We start from the raw sequence: 19,453 nt of genomic DNA, 5'->3' as shown, positions 1-19,453 counted from the left end.
AGTTTGGATTGTTTCAAATAATCACCCCTTCCTACAAGCACACAAGTTAGGTAAATTTTAAATCCAAAAGACTTTGTGAAAATAGGGGCCTTCAACAAAAACGATTTTGCTTTCAAGACAAGCTGCACCAATTTCGTTAGCTAGATCTGAAAATGTTAGCTCAAAATAAACCAGATCTGAAACCCTAAATGCAAAATCCAAAACCGAATCAATAAAACCCAAAATTTGAAACTGTTGAACGCAGACGCGATTACCCTCAACACAGATGCAACTTCGTGACATAGACGCGGTTTTGTGAGGCACAGACGTGACTATAGAACGCAGACGCGATTTCTGGACACAAACCCGGTTAAAAACACCGAAGACGCGACTTAATAACACAAACGCGCTTTTCCGAAACTTGCAAAATAAAATACTACCAGTAACACAGACGCGATTCTAGATGTCGTAGAGGCGCCAGAAAAACAAAAACGCGATCTGAAAGTGCGCAGAAGCCGGAATATCAAAATGCTGCCGAAAACGTCAGATCTGTAACTTCAAAATACAAAATCTGCAACAAGGATGTTAAATGCAAAAGGGACAAGAGTCCCACCGGGCGTGCCAAAATGTATATGGTGAAAATGGATAACAATAATAACAATATTGAAAGGCTAAATGAATTCAACCACAAAAACCCTAGCCTAACAACAACAAAGATCCACCATAACATATGAAGATTACCTAAGACAATGCAAATCAAACGAAATCACAAAGATTATACCTTCACATGTCCAATAGGGTTTTGATCTCCATTCTTCCTATCTCCATTGATCTTGCTCGATATATTTGCTCTCAGATTTTATGTGCACAAGAGCTCAACAAAGAACGGAATGTGGTTGCAAGTAGGATCGTAGTGTAGTCAATTGCATAAATTGATTCATTAGGGTTTGATAATGAAGGAAGTATCTCCTTATATAGAAGACACTATATGCAATGGAGGGATAAGATTGAGAGGTGTAAAAGGAGGTCGGCTAAGATTAGAGGGTAGGTAAAAGAAATAATAAAATAATGAAAGGGGTAGGTAATGTATGAATTAAGAGATGAATGACATGTGTCATGGGTAGAAAAGGTTAATGAATTAATTAAATAAATAAATATTTATTTAATTAATAGAAGAAGTGGGATCAATTAAATAAATAAGATATTTATTTAATTTAGGAAAAGGATAATTTAAATAAATAAATGTATTTATTTAAATGAGAAATAAGGCTAGAAGAGGATAAATGAATTAATTAAATACATAAAGATTTATTTAATTAATAGAAGAATTAAGCTTAGATAATTAAATAAATAAAATATTTATTTAATTAGACATGACAATTTTAGGTGTCTACACTTTCAATTCATATCTATAATAGGAAGCATTCTTACATTTTTACTTGGTTTTGTTTATTTCAAAATAGAGACAAGTTGTTTGTTGATATTCCAAATCTTATTTTGTCTTTGGGTACTTAACCATTTTTTATAGGAGATTACACATTGGGGGTGGGGGTTGAATAGTCTCTCCCTTTCCCTCTTGTAGGGGTTATCAATTGTAACTCTATTGTTGGTGTAGTACTCGGGGGATCACGATGAGTCCTCCATCCACCACTTATTTTGTCACTTGTACATAATTATTTTATTACATTCTCTTTTAGAGAGGGTTTTTTCCCATGTGGCAATTTTCATTTTTTCTATTTGTGAGAAGATCATTTATACGTGGGTACCTAAAATGGCTTCATAGTTGAGACATGTTCTTGCATCATCATGTGTATTCATTTGTTCCTCCCTAAGTTGCATTTAGGGGAGGGTCTTGGTGTGAATTAGATGTTTTACCTCACTATTTCACCTATTAGGTCCTATTCACATGTTAAGTTTACTTAGGTCTTACAATTTTTTCTATAAGTCTTAGTTGTCTTGGTGAGAACTTATTTTATGTTAAACTTATATACTTATTATTTCATAGCTCATTTAATATTTGTCACGTTAGTTGTTGCTAGGGTTTAGGTAGACTACAAGAATAGAAAAAATAAAATTATAATGCAAAATATAAGATACAAAAATAACATTTCACAATAACAAACAAATTTAACATGATTCACCCAATGTGGGAAACATCAATGAAGAAACAACCCTCCACTTTCTTTCTATTATCCATGGAAGAGAATATTACAATCTCATAATTTTTTTACATTTCATCACCACTTATTTATAAAACCTTTTTGGCAGTTCACAAAGTTTGGTTTACATGCCAAAATAACAATAGACTTCTTTATTAAATAATAGGCAATATGTGATTCAGGGCCATTGTCTTGATAACCCTATCATGGGCTCCCCCTAATCCCCTATTGGGGGGACGAACCCATCAGGCCCCATCGAAGGAGCTTTGTCCCCCTATACTCCCCTTAAATTGAATCGAGGGAAACCCAACTAATAAAGTCACCATAATTTAAGCTTTATAACATGATTAGTTGCACAACCAACAATATTCCACTTAGAGATTGATCCAGAAGTAACATTGTTGCACTTGTATCTCCCACCAAATTGATGCACTTGGACTTGGCTTATTTCTCATTTGCATTATCATGTTTGAAGACCATCCAAAACTAAACAAGAAATCAATCTCTTGTATTATTTCCTTGTTAATATATCTACAAGATTATATTAACAAGATTTCCTTGTTAATATATCTTTTCTAGCTTCAACTATCCATCTTGTAAAACTAATCTATGAAATGATACCTAACCTATATATGCTTAGTATTGGAATGAAGGGATAAGTTCTTGGCAAGATGAACAACACTCCAACTACAAGTGTACAACCTCGTATTCCCAATTCCTCCATAAACCTTTGTAACCAAATCATTTCTTTATAGCCTATATAACAAAAACATACTAGATACTTTCATTGTTAAAAGTGCAACAATCTTTTGTGATTGTGAAATCCAACTAACTATTATGCTACATACAATAAACACATACCTTGAGGTGATCCTCATACTATCAATGTCATTTCCTAAATATGAATCAACATATCCCTATAGAGTAGAATTGAAACCTCCAAAACATAATACATGAGTAGTGGCACCTCTCAAATATTTGAAAATCTAATTTGCTACATTCCATTGCTCTTTTTTAGAATTATTTATATACCTACTCACAACTCCCATTGCATGTGAAATATATATCCTTGTACATCTCCTCTTATGTCTTGGGACATGTCTTCCTAGTCAATTTAAGATGGCTAGGAAAATGTGTACTAACTGGTTTTCCATCTTGCATTTGAAATCTTTTCAACACCTTCTTTATGCATTCACTTTGAAATAATGTTAATGTGTGATTTTTCTCATCTCTTATTATGCTCATACCATAGATTTATTTTGTTGTACCCAAATCCTTCATAGAAAATGACTTTGCTAATTTTTTCTTAAGACCATTTATATGATGCATATTAGATCTAGCAATATCAACACATAATAATAGGATAATATAGCTACCATTATCCAATGTCTTAATATAATCATCACGGTGATTATATTGACATGTATTGTAACCTTATTTACCCATAAAACTATAAAATTTTAAATACCATTGTTGAGTTGCTTACTTGAGGCCATTCAAATTCTTCTTTAACCTACACACTAAGTTATTACCTTTGACTTCATATCCTTGTGGTTGTTGCATGTAGATTTCTTCCTCCAAATCTTGATGGATAAAAGTTGTCTTTTCATCTAGTTGTTCAAGATGTAAGTATTTTGTAGCCACAAGACTTAAAATAGTTTTGATTGAAGTTATTTTGTTATTTTTACAATCAAAGAACATATTTCATCAAATGTATACCTTTCTTCTATGGAAAACCCTTGACAACAAGTCTCGCCTTTTACCTCCTTTTTCATCCATCTTCTTCCTCCATCCTATAAAGTCATTTTTTCTGCAATGCTTTTTTACCTTCAAGCAATTGAACCAAGTCCCGAGTTTGGATTTGTATCAAAGAGTCCCCTTTTCATGTCTTACTCCCACTTCTTTTTAGTTTTCGCTTTTTTTGCTTCTTAATATATTTTAAGTTCACTAAAATTAGTGAACAATGCATAATACAACGAAGGAGAGTATCGTTCAAGGGGTCTACTTAGCCTAGTAGAACTTGCATGATTTTGAGATACTTTTTGTTTTTTTGGTTGTTGAATAGTTCAATTATTTGACACCTATGGACCATATTTTTTGGGACTTCATCAAGCACCATATGTTATGCGTTTTCATTTTCCTTTTTTCTATACCTCTAAATGATCATTGTACACAACCTTCTCATTGAATATCACATCTCTACTCCTCATGATTTTATGATTTTGATAATCCCATAAATGATAACCAAAATCATTAACTTTTTATCTAATAAACGTACACTTATTTGATTTTTCCTCACAATTTGTTATATTTTCCATATCAATATGGACTAATGCTTCATAGTCAAAGGTTTTCAGAAATGAGTAGTTTACCTTTTTAGTTGTCTATGCCTCCTTTAGAATAACACCATCTAAGGAGTTTGAAGCCCCTCTATTTATTAAGTAAAAAATAGTATCCATAACATCTACCCAAAAATTGTAATGGTAATCCTTCATGCAATCTCATACTCCTTTCACGCTCCATGATTGTTCTATTCATCATTGCAGACACAACTTTTTCTTGTGGTGTTCTTGGAACCATCTTTTGTCTACAAATCTCATGATATGAATAGTAACTCAGATTTTTTGTTGCAATATTTATGTCCATTACTTTATATGAGTCACTTCAACTTATTTCATATCTCATTCTCAACCAAACCTTTTCATTTCTTAAAAGTATCATATATAAAGATTTTCTAGGAATGAATTAAACCCAAGTTTTTAAAGTTGTATCATTGATAAAAATAACATAATAATAAAATCCTCCAAGAGATGATACTTGACTTAGTCCCCATACATTTGAATGCATAAGCTCTAACTTTTTACTCTTCTTTGCCTTCCCAACTTTGGGAAATCTTACTTTCTTTTGATTTGCAATTTTTTTTTTTTATAAAATCCAAATCAACTTGCTTTGGAATCATGGCAATAAACCCCTTGAATGGAGATTCCTCATCCCCTTCTCACTCATTATCCCAAACCTATTGTGCCATAATATTGTTTTTTATTCCTATGGAAGTTAAGGAAATAGAAAAATCAGAATTACATTAGTACATCAATATAATGTACCTACCTTTTCTCACTTGTCTATTATCAATGATCCCTTAGGGATTTTCCATGAATTGTTTGTAAATTTAATTGTGCAACCTTCACTTCCCAATTGTATTGCTAAAATTTAATTTCTTCTCAAATAAGTAACATGACTCGCCTCTACCATTGGTTTCCATTTGATAATTTTATATGTCTTACCATTTCTAATAATTTTGCATGGTTCAACATCACCCAAATAAATTTGTCTAAAGTTACTTGAACATAGTCCAAAAACTATTTCCTATGGGGTGTGACATGAAATGAAGCCCCTAAGTCTAAAACCCAAGAATCAATAATATTATCTAAAGAAAGGATAAAACTATTGGAGTTGAGGAAAAATCAACTCTACAACTCCCAAAGATCACCTGTATGCAAACCTGTCACGGAAGGAGAGAAGCAAAAAAGCTACGGAGGCCAGAATTCAAGGATCCAGAAAAGAGGAGTCATATTGATTGTGCAACAAGAATGCAATTTAATAATTACATTTTTTATGAGAATACAAAGAGAGAATCCTTATAAGAGGATACTCGAAACCCTAAAGGTGAAAACCCTAAAGAATTATAAGATTCCTAAGTTTAGATTAAGCGTAGAGTATAATAGACTAATAATTAAATAAATAATTATTAGCTAATAAAAGATAACTCTAACACCCCCCCTTAAGATGAACTTAGGGAGTAGCTAAAAAATAACTAAGGACTAAAAAAGAATGTAAACAAAAATGCATGAAAGTAACAATTGGTCCTGACAACTAGGCCTGATGAGATACCCAAGTACAATAAAATCTCTGTAAAGTGGATAAAAAGGAGAAAACCCCATGGGAACAAAACTCCTCTCCAAGAAGAGATGAAAGCTCAAGTGAAGGTCTAAAAAGCCTCCAAACAAGAGTGTTCCAAAAGATAGGAACAAAAAAAAAGGGCAAGAAGAACACCACTAAAGCATGAAATAGCTACAAACACTGTCGAAGAGTAACTGCTGATTTGAAGAACCTCCATTGAAATAGAACATGACTAGGTAGAGAAGACTGTAATCTTCATGAGTGCCCTCAAATGACACTACTCGAATCAGATGGCAAACAAAGGCAAACAACTGAAGTCGAAGATACAGATGGCATAAAACACCAAAGCCTGAAGAGCTGATCAATTGAACCAAAGAAGTAGTAGAACAACAAGAGAAACCCCCCCACAATGCAAACATGGGAGAGATGACAGGTACACTAAAAAGGATGGCCAACAAAAACGACATGACGAAGAACCAGGAACATCGAAGGTGCAGAGAAAGTACTTAGTGTCGTGGAAGGAACACTCACTTGACACACATCATGAGGCTAATGTTGTGGAAGGAACACTCATGTGATAAAGTTAGATGACAAACATCAACCCCCCATGGCACTTTATAATGTAGTACATGTACAATAAGACACAAGATGTGCAAGATCCCAAGTATACAATGCATAGTGGTACTTTATCTCAGTGCGTTTGCAAAAAAAACTTACAAAATCATGTACAATGATCATAAGAGACATAAGACTGAAAATATAGAAAGAACAACCAAAGACGAGACATCCTACTCAAAGAAAAAGATCCCAAGACTTGAAACATCCAAGATATTCACCACAGTGCTAAAAAGCAAAAAACTGAATAAAATTTACCTGGAGAAGAATTTGGAAATAAAAATCATATGAATGGAAAGTTCACAGAACAAGATTTCCAACGATATAATTTTTTTCAAAAACGGAGTTTGGATGTTCAAGATATGTCTCTCAGAGTGCAAAAATGAACCTTTGTCTTTGACAGAAAAAAACACCATCAAAAAAGAAAAAAAAAAATGTAAACCTCTAGATCTGGATAGAGCTCGGAAAGAGCTTTCCGACGATATAAGATTTGTCGAAAAACGCTTTTGTGAGCCCAAGATATGGCGAAAAGACTGAAGGTGCTCTAGATGGGCCCAGAGGAGGCCTGAAGGCTGCCTACATAGTGCTGACGTCATCTCATTGCGGGCATAAATTTGACGCCCATATGGCCGTCACCACCAAAAAACCAATTTGCTTGGAAAAAATCGTCGAAAAAAGAATCTGGTGGTCGGAAAAAACCAAGTTGCCGAAAAAATGCAGGGGGCCGAAAAAGGGGTGGAGGCAGAAGACCGACAACATTGAGGCAATGGGGCCGCTTTGGTGGTCGGCAACGACGGTGGTCGGGGGGGGGGGGGGGGGGAGGCCGAAAGGCACGGGGGCCGAGGACGGCGGCCGAAGGCGAACGACCAGTGGGCGGGGCCTGCAGGGTACGTGGCAGGGTTCACGGCCTGTGCAGGCCGTACGAGCCTGCAAATGCCGCTGCCTGGGGACCACGCTTGCATAACAGGGGACAAGGGGCTTGTGGGGTTGTACCCTATGGGAACCCAAAAAAATTCCCCCCTTTTAAAAAAAAAATCGCCTCCAAAGTTATTTTTTTAAAATAATAAAAAAAAAATTTAATAAATTTTTTGCCAAATTTTGATAAAACGAAATTGGAAAAAAAATCTGCCTTGTTCTGCGTGCCCGAGGCCGTATGACCTGGGGCCTAAATTTTTTTTGCCTCACGAACACTTGACACCAAAATATATCGAATTTTATATCAAAATTCGTGGAATCGACCTCTTGAATCCAACCGTGAGGTCCTTTTGGCACCAAAATGTACCAAAAAATCAGCTACCACCAGAAATGGAAAAAAGCAACTACATAATCCCTCAAATACACAGATTTGTAGAACAAGGCCCAAAATCTCTCATGAAGAGAACAGGGGCATGCCGATCTGGAGCTCTGATACCATATTGGAGTTCAGGAAAAATCAACTCTACAGCTCCCAAAGATCACCTGCATGCAAACCTGTCACAAAAGGAGAGAAGCAAAAAAGCTATGGAGGCCAAAATTCAAGGATCCAAAAAAGAGGAGTCATATTGATTGTGCAACAAGAATGCAATTCAATAATTACAATTGTTATGAAAATACAAAGAGAGAATCCTCATAAGAGGATACTCGAAACCCTAAAGGTGAAAAACCTAAAGAATTATAAGATTCCTAAGTTTAGCTTAAACGTAAAGTATAATAGACTAATAATTAAATAAATAATTATTAGCTAATAAAAGATAACTCTAACAAAAACAATATTGCAACACATCACTTTCTACATTTGCTTCCTTATTATTTTATTGTTATCAATATCCTTGTTTTCCCTTTCAAGACCAACAATCTTTGTTCAAGTGTTTTTTCTTCCCAAAACACCAATTCTCTAACCTTACTCTAGATTTAGAGCTTTCCTTCTTAGTTTTTTCATGATTTTTTGAGTTCCTCTGTGTGTGTGTGTATTATGCCTAGACAAAGCATTATCTAATGTTCACTTGTGCTTTTTTGCCGAATTTCCTCACTAAGGATAACATGAACAATATCAAAATTTCAAGTGTGTGAACCAAATACGTAATTACAACTAGGATTAATCTATCATATCTTTCTAAAATGACAAAAAAATCAAAAGAGGCCTAATTCCATCATCAAGGATTACATTTATAGAACTTAACTGACTAGTGACATGTTAAACTCATTTAAATGATCTGCAACAACCCCACCTTTTGACATATTCACATTGAATAAACATTTCATAAGAAACACCTTACTTTGTAAGTTGAGGTTTTTTCATGTAGTTTGTCCAATGACGACATTACATCCATTGTTGTTGTTTCTTTTGATATATTAAAATACATAGACTCTACCAGACACAACTATATTGTTCCTAATGCCTTCCTGTTAAGAATCCCTCATTCTAAATTTGTCATATTTGTCAATTTCTTTGCTTTTGCATCCAATAGTAATAAAATATCCTTTCGATAATAATAGTCCTCCATTTGCATCTTTCATAGTTAATAATTTTGGTTTTTGAACTTTTCAACTTTAAACTTGCCTTCTTTTGACATTGCTTACACTTGAATCTAAAAACTCCTACCAAATGACAAAAACACATAGCTCTAACACCAGTTACTAGTTGTTGTTTCTGGATATGATTGATGCAAAAAAATACACAAAATCATATCCAGAAACAACTAGTAACATTATGGATTATGAAAAACTGATATCTTTAATCTAATACTAGTGTTTGGGTTTAGGTAGACCAAATAAATAAACAATATTAATTATAATGCAAAACAAAAGAGGTGAAAATAACAATTCACAATAACACAAATTTAATGTGATTCCCCAATGCGGGCTACATCCATAGAAAAAAAACCATCCAATTTATTTTTATTATCTAGTGAGGAGAAAATTACAATATAATCTCATAATTTTTACATTCTACAACCACTTATTTATCAATCCTTTTTAGTGGTTTACAATGGTTGATTTACCTACAAAAATAAAAAATCATTTATTAAATAATAGACATTTTTTCTTTGGGTGAATTGCCCCTATAAACCTATCATGGGTTCCACCTCCAGACCCTTGCTAGTGGGATAGTCCCCTAATCTCCACTAGAGGGGCTTTCTCCCCTGTACTCCATTAATTGGTTTGGGGTGGGGGGGAATGTGGCTGACAAAGTCATAAAAATTTAAGCTTGACAACATGATGAATCTCCACAAACCAACAATTAATATCATCTTATAGGATTATGACACAAGTCATGATTTTATATAATCTTATCTCTCATCCTTGGCTATACAAGAAAAGCCTCTTGTACACCTTGTATCATCAAATTATCATAATATTAATAGATCATCATTTGATAAAAGGTGTAGATCATAGGGGTATGTACTATCATTTGATCCATTGTTGATCATTATACATTATTGGCAACTTTAATCATAGCAAGCTATTTTGTAACCATACTCTCAAATAGAAGGTAATCTTTCTATTTCAAGTAGGCGATCCTAAGGTGCATGAGATAATCTTCAACTCCTACATGGTATTAGAGCATTCTATACTGACTCCCACCTGGTATCACAACTCTAATTTTTAAAATTCCTTGTCAGATTTGAGGGTGATTTGGGCAACATATTTTGCAAAAAAATTAAAAAGGAAGAGATAAAAAAACAAATTAAAGTAGAATGTGAATAAAAAAAGGAATATTAGATTCACTACCAAAGCAAAGACTAAGAGGGCATGCACTCTGAGTTTTGAGTTTCAATCTTAGCGATCAATATTTTTTAACTGGCTACACAGTAAAGTGGATCGCAAGGTTACAACACTATCTTTATCACGTTGCAAACCTACTCTTTACCATAAGTATCATAGGTGTATTTCTCTTATCCTTATCCAACATTTCTAATATACTATCAATTATTATTTTTGTATACAACACATCAAGATTCTATTTTTATTTTTTATTTTTAACTTTGTTACAAAGGATCAAGCAATGAAAAAAATGAAATGTAACATACTAGCCCAAGAAAGAATTATGTATAATTAGACATAAAAAATGTGACACAACTTCAAAAGATTCTAATTTGTGTAGAATTAGATTAAATTTCAAATAAAATCAGCACATGTCAAATACTTTTTAATTGGAATCATTGTAAAAAATAGGAAAAATATGTAGAAATAAAGATCTTGTATGATTAGTGTTAGTGTAGGTTTTTTTATTTTCCTTATGTTAGGGGATAATTCTTTTTTCTTACACATATATTTTAGCTCTATTAGGCTAACTATAATTTATTAATGAGACGAAGTGACATAATCTATCAGCTACACATGTCACTCTCTCCTACGCATAGGTAGTTGAGTTTCACACCTTCTTTTGGCAGTATTTACCAAGTAGGTAAAACCTCCCACCTATAATGGGTAGTTGGAGTTAATGCACCTCTTTGATGTATTTGCCCATTTTTTGGTATGTGTACAACATATGCTCTCCCCTTGACTAATTTGATGAGAGTAACGTGAGTATTCTCAAATTTTTCTTGCAATTGTCTCTATTTTCTCTCTTTCAAGATTCTCTCTCCATTCCACTATTTTGATATTCAATCACTTGTTGATTGGAATTGTGTGTGATTTATGATCAACATTAGGTCCTAGCTTCATACCCACTTATTGCAAAATTTAATAATTAGAAAAAAAGAAAAGTAGCATACACCTACCAATTTTCTTATTTATTAACTATGGTCATGCAATAAATAGTAGTCATTATATGTGCATCTTACAATACCAAGATAATCACCCTCTATTTTCAGCCTACTTAACCACATTAAGGATTGAAACCAATCTCTAATCTAAATAAATAATTATTTAAATGAAAAAATACAACTACTAAGTAATATTTCTATAATACAATATAAAAATAATAATTTTTCATTGAAAAAAATGCTCGAACCAACACTAGTTTTATAGTGAAGTGCGAGTTTGAAGATCTATTTCCTCAACCTAAACCCTAAGGATATCAAACAAGGTAACAAAAAAATAACTTAAGATGAATTTATAGGTTAACATACCTTAAGACATAACATTATTTGCATTATAGTTGTACAATAGTTGTATCATAGCACATTAATCTCACTTGCCCAAATAGAGTCGTAGAAAAGTTAATGGGAAAATAGTGGCAAGGATATTAAAAATGGCTGCAATATTTATTGCACTCTACTGGCTCAAAATCTACAAATATAGAAAAGATTGATCACAATAGACTACTTCACTCTCTCTTGCACACACTTTCTAAATCCCATGCTCTTATACACTTGCACTATGAAACCCTGGAAAAAACATTAATGTCATAAACATTCTCTTTTGTAGCACCACCATGGCCAATCCCATACTTGTAGACATTTCCTAGAAGCCTCAACTTGTATATAGAAAATTTCCTTATAAAGCCATGGAGATAGACCCAAAAGGTGCATTTTCTAAAGCTCTCACAAACATAATCTGCATAGAAGATATAGGGAAGTATATCCATGTGTCACTAACAAAAATAGAACATGTACCAATTTTGAATCCCTAAGGTTCACTCTACTACAATTGAGAGAACATATCTACCTTCCTTAGTATGATTGTATAACAAATAAGAGGTTATACTTATGGAAGGAGTTTCCAAATTTCACATGAGAGGAGGAGTGGATACTAATTATCTTAAGTCAGATCCATGATGAGTATATGTGCTTGTACCAGTCATATAGTATAACCACGGATGCCATACGACTATCATTGGTTTATTTACACAAAGGGAGGTACCACTGAAGAAAGCAATTGAAAACTTGGAGGTGACTAAGCTAACCGAGGCCACATATGATGACCTAATATTAGATGTAACCAAAATCACAAACTTTTTTGTGAATTATGACACCATGGGTATATCTTACAAGGTCTATTACACAAATCGAGAAGAATTTGCAACCATAACTTCAATCCAGATGACACGCTGGATGGTGGTTGAAGGAAAAGACATCAACTTGTGAGGTCTTATGGCAAGAACATTTAGAAAATATGGAGCACACAAAACAATCACACTATTAGTTCCAATATGACACCCTCATCATTTATTTGGCATTTTATTTCATGAATGAGCTATCAAGGTTTTTGGGGAAGATTTGGAATATCACCAAACTGGTAGTTGCAAAAATTCAGGACCAAGTGAATTTTTTTCAAGATGCCACTACCTACATGGCAACATAACAAGGATTATTTAAATCCCTCATATATAAGTTGTAGAACAAATAACATATCTCCTATATTATGGTTTGGAAATACATTAACATTATTACCTTCTTGATTGGCAACGACTTCACATTGATGGGGGTAATCGAAAACCTTAGACATATATATTGTTTATGCATATAAGGAATGTTTTTTTTTGAAATATAACTCACCCCTTCACATCCCTTATATCCTTAATGATCAAATGATTTATTTATTAAATATATTTACTTATTTATGGATTATGTTTGGCTAGCCTTCAATTATCAGATTGATGCCTACTCTTACAACAATATAGTCAAATTTGGAGAAAACCTCAATGACTATAAGAAATCACTAAAATACAAATGAACCTAATGTACTTTGATATGTGTTACAGAGATTAGATTCTCAAATTCCCTTCTATCCAAAAAATAAAACTCCACTTAATAATCCTAATATCCTTCAAATGCCTCACATAACAATCTAGAGAGGTTTCCTACATTGCATAAATTGTACAAAGTAAGATAGTCTTACAATATCCCTTAGGTGAAAAGTAAAACATAATTGATATAAAGAACAACACATGTGAACTAGAGAACTCCTTGAATTCCCTAAAACATTCAAACAACTATAGAAACAATATGCATAAATGGCATAGAAGATGTCTTATATTGAACGATTTTTTTTAAAACCAATGAAGCCTCATATAGAAGAAATTGAGATTGTATTTACAAACATTGATATTACAAATTACTCAAAATGGTAACAAAGACCAATAACCTTCTATAATTTTTTTTTTAAATTCTTATAGTTCCTATAGATTGCCAACATTGTCACCAACTAAGGAAGGGGGGGGATGAAAATCATCATTTACAAAAAATTATTCAAATTTATACTTTGCCAGTAGTTACCCACAACTCTTAGGGGTCCTTTTCTTTGATTTACACCTAAAATATTGCTCCAATCATCTTTGGAAGTGCATGTAGGGCATGTTACAAGTGTGGTTGTCATTGCACCAAAAGATCAACCTATTAATGCCCAATACAACCACTAGACTTATATAATCCATAGGAGGTGGTTAATCCATGTCACAAACCCAAGTGTTACGTTGCATAACACAAGCAGACCAAGGATGTAAGCGAGAGGTTTGAACCCGTGACCAAGCTTTGATACCACTTGTTACAAGTGCGGTTGTTGTTGCACCAAAATATCAACCTATTAATGCCTGATATGACCACTAGACTTATAGAATCCATAGGAGGCGGTTAAGCCATGTCACAAATCCGAGCGTTGTGTTGCACAACACAAGGAGACCAAGGGTGCATACCTTGCAACAGGGCATGAGGAATTTTCCTTTGGGGCTTGTAAAGTGTCTCATTTAGATCTTTGTTCATGTCTATTAAGGCCTTTAGTACAAGGATTGTCTAGTAGATGAAGGGTCTTTTACCACATTCATGGCACCTAGAAGAATGGATGTGATGTTTATGGCTAGTTGTGATAGTCAAAACCTTTCAATGCACTTTCATACATTTATAAACTCCACATATTCACCTCTTCTCCCTATCTGTTGAAAGTTTGACCTTTATGCATGTTATGTCGCATTTTCACATGGTTTACTAATTCATAAACTATGCAACATTTGAAACTTTTACCACTTTCATTCTTCCTTCCTTTCTTTCTCCTTTGTATTTTCATCTTAATAATTTCACAAAGGTAAAATAAAAAAGTTTGCGACATTAAACCTTCAAAAATTTCACCCGCTTTTCTTGTTCACTTTGATACATTTTTTGTGACATCTCAAGCCTCATCATAATTTTGCAAAGTTCACAAAATCACAAACTTTGTGACATCATAATTATTGCACTTTTTCATCCTTCCCTTTTTGCATTTTTACAAGGTTCTTGAGCCAATGAACTTTGGAACCATTTGAACCCAACTTAGTCAAAACCCTTAGAAAACTCTAAAAAATCATAAATTTTTGAATGTTTTGAGAATGAATCAAGCTTGGAAACATAGGGGTAGTAAATATACTATTTAACTAAAATTTGATTAAGGGAATGTCCATTCAAATGTTTATCATATTGGTTATCTTTGATGGACAAACAAACCAATTGCAAAAAGGTAAGTAGAAATACAATTTTTATATTTTGGAGGCATGTGAAGTAGCACTCTAACATATGTTATAAAAAATGGTGTAAGTTATAAGTATTATCATTTAAAAACTAATAATAAAAAAACACGTTACAAACAATATATATGTCCCTTAATAATTTAAGTTTAAGAAATCATGAAATTTTTTAATTTCAAATTTCATTTTTAATTATAATTATGCATTATAAATGAATATTTTAAAATTATTAACAAATATTCAAAAATGAAAAAATATTTTCTAAATTAATAAAAATTGAGACACCATTAGTCTGTCTCCTAACTTAATTAAGTTAATTAAATTAAATTACTTAATATATTCACAAAACTTGATCTTAATAAAAAATTCTATTTACTTTTAGTGGATTGAACATAATATAATTATAATATTTTAAAAAAAAAAATTTACATTATAAATATAGAAATAAAATATAAAACAAAAAAATTCTTTATATAAATTAAATCATTTTTTATTTATTTATTTAAATAATAAGACATTTTTTTAAAAATATAGAAAATAAAATTATTAATAAAAGATGTAAATGTTACTATTTAAACTTATATTTGTGAGACAATTTTTAATACTTTATAAAATTATTATTTTAAAGTTTTGCATTGTATTTTATATGTTTTGATTATATTTTACATATAATATATTGCATGACCATCACATTGAAGCCCTATTTATTCTTCTAATAAAAATAAATAAAAACTTAGGCACTCTTCACCATCAATGTTCTCTTAAGACAAAATCATGAAAACAATATAAATGTGAATGTGTAAAAATAATCATTGAATTGAGATAAAAATATTGCTTGTTTTTTTATAAATAATTATATTATTAAAATTATTTATTTAATATAATAATTATTAAAATATTTTAAATAAAAAATAATATTTTAATTTTTTTGAATATATAATAAATTATTTATAAGTATAATGTTATGATTAAAAGAAATCTAAAAATGTAAGTTTTAAAGGTTTTGAATATATTACTTCTTAAATAAATCTTTGTAATATCTTAGTCATAAATAATTTTGGCTCGCTCCAATTATCTCGTGTCTTACAAAATTGAAAATCTGTGTCATTTTGGATGTGCAATGTACGTGTTGCCATCGATGCTAAGTAGAAATAATACTGGTATCACCAAGATTCAATGAGTGTTGAGTGGACCATTCATTCTTATGAGACATGGGTTTCTGTGAACCACTACTTGTGAAAATTGGATCAATGAGTTAAGACTCCAAAACATTATAATTAAATTATAATATCAATATCATTACTATATTTAATTGAAATCCAAAGCCAAATATATATGACTATAAATATTTAGCAATTAAAAATAAAAATCCAATACATTTTAATCATAGATATGAATTAATTAGAACTCAAAACTCATTATTTGACCAAAAATAATAATTGATTAAAGTTTAAAATTAAAGACAATGAATATTGATTAATTAAAATTCAAAACCTAATGCATTGGACTTATAATTTAAAATTCAAAATTGAACACATGTAGCAGTTAATATTTAATTAGTTAAAACTAAAACCCCATACATACCTCATTTACCTAATACTAGTAATTGCACCTTGATGTGTGATGGGTATGCTAAAGAGGTGTGGAAGATCAATTAGAGAAAATTTCGTCTATTTTTTGTAGTGCATGAGCTCAATTGGTAGGCCATGATGTTGTATATATGGTGAGGTAGAGTTAGAGTTATAGAGAGAGGGGGAGAGGGAGATAGATAAATACATGGACAAGTAGAAAGAACTAGAGATAGACAAATAGAGATGGATAGAGGGTGATGGAAATAGGGGGAGATAGACATGTATTGGAAGAGAAAGAGAGAGATATGTAGAGATATACATGAAGAAAAAAGGAGAGAGAGGTAGATATAAAGAGATAGATAGGGGGATAGGGAGGGAATGAGGGAGGGAGAGATGGGGAGTAATAGAGATGAGGGTAAGATAGAGATAGGAAGGGCCCACAGAGAGAGAGGTGGGACTGGTATAATTAGAGTCTGAAATATAGATAAATAGAGAGGGATAGGGAGATATGTATAGAGAGAGAGAGAGAGAGAGAGAGAGAGAGAGAGAGAGAGAGAGAGAGAGAGAGAGAGAGAGAGAGAGAGAGAGAGAGAGAGAATTATAAAGAGATAGAGATAGAGGTAGGAAGATAGAAACAAGGAGTGTGTATACACATTGGAGAGAGCAAAAGTAGAGATATATAAAAAGAGGGAGAGGAAGGGATATATAAGGATAGAAAGAGATAGAGACATGGATAGAAAGGATATAGAGAGTAGATATAACCTATAAATATAAAGGGGGTGATAAACAGGGAGATATGGAAGGATAGAAGCAGGGTAAGAGGGAGAAATAAAGATAGAAAGAGGGCGACAATGAAAGAGGGGGAGATAGAGAGATAGAAAGATAAAGATATAGGAAGTGATATATGGAGAGTTAGAGAGAGAGAGAGAGAGAGAGAGAGAGAGAGAGAGAGAGAGAGAGAGAGAGAGAGAGAGAGAGAGACTATGTGAGTGAGAGAGATATATAGATAGATATATAGAGGGAGAAAGAGGGAATGTGTGTGTGAGTGAAAGAGATAAATATAAAGAAGGATAAAGATATATAAATAAATAAAGAGGGGGAGAGAGGGAGACAAAGAGGATATAGAAGTGAGAGAGGGAAAGAGAGAAGGAGAGATAGATAGAGTGGGAAGGATAGAAGGAGAAAAGAGAGTGGTACAGAGAGAGGTAAGGAGATATAGATAGGGGAGAGAGATGGATATGGAGACAATAATCAAATGACATGCTACCCTCAACATAACTCCCTAAGGACACATGCCATCCTCAAATTATTGGCATGAAATGAGTAATCAAAAGTTAGTTTCTCTTTCTTGCTCTCTTGCTGTAAACATTTAATTTAAGTTTTAAGTTGAAATTTATTTTACTATAAAAATTACAATAAAATTCAAATATAATTATTCTGCAATAAATAAAATTTAAATAAGACAAAATGTATAATTTAAATTAATTATAATGTATTTGAATTATTATTTGTAATTCCATAAGAAAGCATAAATAATTAAAATAAAATTTCAACTTAATCCTTAAAAGAAGAAGAAGTAGAAGAATTCAAATAAAAGAAGATAACATTAAAAGATATTCTTATCAAAAGAAGATAGTAATTTTTTTATTTTATTTTAAAATTTAAAATATAATTAATCTATAATAATTAAAATTTTAATAAGATAAATAATTATAAATATAACATATAATTTGAGTTGGCCTAGTGGTGGAAAACTTGTGCTCTTGAAATAGAGATCACAAGTTCAAATCCCACGAGGGGGTAGGGTATGTACACCTTATCAATAAATAATTTTAAACTTGATGAAAAATTAATATAAAAGATTTAGTTTTTAAAATTAAGATAAATTTAAACATACGTTTGTGATTAATTCTATACCTTCGACATAACTAATAAAATTGATAATACACAAGTAGTATGTAACACACATTCATTTCTTACCTCATTAATATTCTTTGCAATTAACAATTAATAATAATATTTAATATTCTTTGCAAGTAACAATTAATAATAATATTTTTTATTTCAATGATGCATAAGACAAATAGAAGAGAGCCTCAATACATGTAAACTAAAAGTGTAATAATAAATAATAAATAATAAAATAATGTTTATGATGTAGTAAAAAGTGATACAAAGATTTAAAAAAATGACGAATACTATAAATAAGTAATTTTGGCTCGCTTCAATTTTCTTGCATCTTATTTGTGTGGAAATTTGTAGGATGAGCAGTCACTAATGTTGAAGAGACACGAGAACAACAAAAGAAGTTCATACAAAATAAACAATGACTTGTGAGGTGGAGCCAAAAAATTGATGATACAAATAGGTCTTATATTTTTTCCTCAAAAATTTGAAATTACACTTATATAAACCAATAGAAATAAAGAAAAATGAATTTTTACAATCATTTTAAATAAAAATTAAACATAAACTATAAAAAATTTATTCAACAATTTTAATTCTTTACAATAATTGATTAAACTAATAAAAAAATAGAATTGAATGAATACCATAATATAACTTAAATAATAATTACATGAAAACTTAAATTTCAAAATTCTATTTTGACTTTATATAAAACCACGTTACATAAAATCACCCCTCACATCATGTTTTAAGATGATGATAACCTTAACTTAGCGGTCATCTTCTAAATATGGAGTTGTACATCAACGAATTACACACATTAAAATAAACAAAAGATATAAAATCTTTGACAACTTTGTATCGGAGAACGCAATGCGGTCCTCTACAGAACATGGAACGTGCAAGGCCCGGGTACGATCACGAAGAGCACGAAAGATTGTTCAAGATACAATAAAATTAGG

The sequence above is a fragment of the Cryptomeria japonica genome, chromosome 1 (genome assembly GCF_030272615.1).
Source record: "Cryptomeria japonica chromosome 1, Sugi_1.0, whole genome shotgun sequence".
In the NCBI taxonomy this organism is placed as follows: Eukaryota; Viridiplantae; Streptophyta; class Pinopsida; order Cupressales; family Cupressaceae; genus Cryptomeria; species Cryptomeria japonica.
Note: the sequence above shows the minus strand (reverse complement) of the source record.